The sequence below is a fragment of the Octopus bimaculoides genome, chromosome 12, assembly GCF_046866305.1.
Source record: "Octopus bimaculoides isolate indiv1 chromosome 12, ASM4686630v1, whole genome shotgun sequence".
In the NCBI taxonomy this organism is placed as follows: domain Eukaryota; kingdom Metazoa; phylum Mollusca; class Cephalopoda; order Octopoda; family Octopodidae; genus Octopus; species Octopus bimaculoides.
The window spans coordinates 28,708,375-28,712,513 of record NC_142939.1 but is presented as its reverse complement, the minus strand read 5'-3'; the positions used below and the strand labels follow the sequence as shown (position 1 = coordinate 28,712,513).

Here is a 4,139-nt window from a genome sequence, read left to right as displayed (position 1 = left end):
TGAAACAAGCCAAAGATAAAAGGTAACAGATATCATGCGAACTGGCAGCGAAGTTGGTATCCTGCTTGGGTTATTAAGTCGGCCACGCCCCCTTGGAAGAAAAACGCTTATAGACAAAAGTGTTAATGAGTCCTAGTTTATATTTTGGCATCTCACTGTTAATCTATCTTCATAAAAGGGTGAGACTTGTTTATGTTAAATGAGACCGAATTTAAGGTTTTGCTAATTTATATTTGATGCTTTTTATTTCTATTTTTGCTTTTGTTTTTTTATTTCCGATGGCTTGTTTTGGGTCTATTTATTTTATAATTTATATTTTTGATTTTTATTTCTATTACTGTATTTGGTATTTTATGACTTGCGCGTTGCTCTTTATCAAGGGAATGCTAAAAATAGAATGTGTGTATAAAGCAATGGGAATGTGGACGTGATCCGGCGCTGCTCTCAAAGCCACTCACCTGATGACATCATACACAGCTGCCACTGGATCATATGACGTACAAGGCCGCTACTGGATTATATTTATGATATCATAAATTATAACGTTTATAATATGGAAAACCCAGCCAAACAGCTGTTACTAGTTACGAATACATAGACACAATTCTTGTGCATTGTGATTAAAGCCTGTTCATTCTATCTTTGTGTGATATGGTGGTTGTCTACTCCTTAAACAGAGTTTGACCACCTCCTGCACCTACACCTTAGCCCTTTCATGGCGTCTGATGTGGATTTTTAAACCAGACAGTGTTTTGAAAAAACACCCACACAGATTGCACCTCTGATTTGCACTACCAATACCTGCAAGTAAGTTCTGCTCATTGTGGATCCTAACATGTCTTTTAAGACCCCCATTGGATTTGCAAACCCTCTGGTACACACCACATTCAAACGTGTGCACAGACATATACACAGAGAGAGAGAGAGAGAGAGAGAGAGAGAGATACTAAAATAATAATTGTCAAGTTCTATAAATTTCAATAACTTTCTCCAGACATTGTAATTTTACAGGAAATATTTCTTACGCGTATACATATGAATGTCTGTGAATGTCTAAGTATTTTTGCCAGTAGGCAAAACGCACAAACGCACATACTTATCTATGCTTATATATATATTTGTGTGTGTGTGTGTGTGTGTATGTTGTGTGTGTATGTGTGTGTGTGTGTGTGTCTGTCTGTTTATCTTCCACCACCGCTTGGGAACCAGTGTCTGTATTTGTCCCCCACCGCCGCTTGCGCACACACACACACGCACACACACACACACGTGTGTGTGTTTGTGTATACCGGCAACAGATATATATATATATATATATATATATATATATATATATATATATATATATATATATATATGTATGTATTTGAACATACAAATGCATGAATACTCATATACACATACACTTATATATAACATTTTGTGTGTACCAGACACAAAGATTTGGCGCTGTCACATTGCTTCCTCAGTGATAAACTCTACCTCAGTCATTTGTTGGGGATAGGGTGAGGGCTTCTGTATTTGCTTAGAAACCAGCTATTAAAATATTTGCTCGTCTTTTCTGAGGCTTGTCAAACTGGAATTCATTTGGTGTTTGTGCACGAAACAGCGACGATCAAAATAACCATGTGTGCATTTCTTTTTAAAACTCTCCTCCAGAATTAGAGTTTGTTGTCCGAGAGGACAACAAATTTCTCCCTCGGTGCGGATAAACACACCGAATTCTAAAGGATGTTATTAAATTACAAGACACTGCGTTTCTGGAGCGAGAAGCTCTTTCGCCTCATCGGTGATAGATATGGCATTTGTCATTTTGGAATTAGGCAGAAATGTCCTTTCCTGAACAGAAAAATGTGAACTAAACATTTGCTTGAACTCAAGCATGCCAAGCTGGAACCTATTCAGTATAAGCACTTGAGGATCAAGAAATATTAAAAGATGTTCTCGAAAATCAGTAAGTCACCAAAAAACAAAACGCAGTTCAATTCATTGAATAACGCAAAACGATTATGAATAACTTTCGAACTCCACTGTTACAATATACGGAAAATCAAATTGAGCTATATGACTGTATTAGACTGAAGACTCAGAGTTCAAGTTTGAAATAAAACATACTTTACTTAAAACTCTGAGGTATATGATCGTACCTTCTGGGTATTTGGAATATTACATAGGACAACCTGAATTTTCATGATGTAAAAATTTGTACGTAGATAATAAATTAATAATGGGAAAATTCGAAAAGATTTGTTAAGTAGACATGCAGCAACATGTACAAGAACGAACCTGCTTAATTTTAAAGCATTTACAATTTACGAATATTCAGATTCAATCACAGAGCAATAAAAAGTAAAGAAAGAGAAACAATTTATTGAGAAATATATGCCTTACTTTAACGTTTGATTAATAGTGGCTGTAAATAACGTACCTTGTAATAAAGAACATTTTCATGCAAAAAAGACAAGTGTTTCAAATTGTAAGCTTTCTAAAGATACTTAAATTGCAAACCATTCATGCAGCTTAAATTATTCTTAAAGTGGAAACCGGTTAGTATCAAATGTGAAAATATCAATATCTCTGAAATTGATAAAGCAATTATTTGTTATTTAAAATGTCTAACGGAGATAAGATTCAACAATTACTTTAGCTAAGCTGTGCATTTTAATCTTAACCTTGTTTATGTAATGTAACTTGTATGCAACGTTTTAACTATTCTAAATTATTCCATTAATTAATATATGCACATTCCCATGCATGCATGCATATATACATACATAAGCTAGCTAGCTAGATAAATATATAGATATATTGATAGATAGCCAGATAGATAGATGATAGTGATGTGCACTTAGGTGGGCAAATCATGCAGTATATGCCCATTTCCCCACTTTTTTTAAAAAGTGGAACGCATGGTAAAGCACTGAATCTAAAATTAGAAGTAATTTAGCCTCTCACACAAAAGCCCTTGTCAGTCATTTTAAGTTTTGTCAGGCTTCTATAAGGCAAAGAGTTTGCGAATCGAAAAAGTCGATCTACATGGTAAACGCTTATTTATTTTCTGTATGATATTTAATGTGCGAAAGTAATACATTGATACAATTTCTCTCGTTGTTACCTTTAACTAATTAAACCTCGTTTACACACTATGATTATCTTTCGTTATATTAAAGTTGACATTCAATCACGCATGCGCGCATATTTGTTTCCTAAAAATCATTTGAACTTATGACATATTCTCCGAAATGATTGAAAGACGTCGAAGAAGAACTTTTGAAAACTAGCTTTTCAAAAAAGGATTTGAAGAGTTACAATTAATTATAAATGATGTGAGACCAGTACTGAATTACGTAATTTGAAAACTTCCAACAAGAAATATATTATATATATTTCAGTTTAATTTATATGAAACAAATAAAAGTTAACTGAAAGTGCTAAGCTAAATATAAGTTATTTTGCCGGCCGTGTTTGTAATTTCGTATAGTAACAACTGGTTGAAGTGATAAAGGTTACATTTATTTAAATACTCTACATATGGCCTTGTTAAAACATGAACGTTCTGAAAGACATAAAATCTTTGAGAAATCTTAAAACATTTGAGAATGTTCGCACAGGCTTACATTTAGATATCCATAAAAGACAGTGTACAGAACAACATAATGAAGAAATTAAGCGAAACAGAACTATTCTGCTCTGATTGATTGGTGCATTAATTGTTTTTAGATCTCCAGGAATGATCATTTTGGGTCATTTTGAATCCTAAAAATTCAGTAATCGCAAGAATTACAAAAATAAATAAATAAATAAATAAATAAACACTCTAATATTTAATCAGTAAGTATGGAGAAAAATTGGCAAGTCATTTAGATTCAACTTCTGTACTCTCAAGTCTCTCAAACAGAATTCAAAATGACTTGATGCGATTCAAAAGGTTATGTAGAATGACGTAGTAAATGATCATAAGCAGGCTAAATTTGTAGTTATTCTTGTTGAAGAAAAAAGTACGATGTATCGAACAATTCACAACCGTCAACTCTTTGGCGTTATGTTACTAACGACTGTGTTACTAAAGAACGATTTATTGTTTTTAATGATGTTAGAGCAGATCGTCCAGCAAATGCTTTATCTCTACATGTTTGTAA

General features: G+C 33.3%; 1 long non-coding RNA gene across 1 annotated transcript in view; it reads left to right on the top strand.

The window, feature by feature from the left end:
- The first annotated feature begins 463 nt into the window (after positions 1-463).
- LOC149133057 (uncharacterized) overlaps positions 464-4,139 on the top strand; it is a 7,076-nt gene continuing 3,400 nt past the window's right edge. The window contains exon 1 of the long non-coding RNA XR_016243824.1: positions 464-807. This is a non-coding gene — a long non-coding RNA (uncharacterized LOC149133057). The remainder of the gene's footprint in view (positions 808-4,139) is intronic.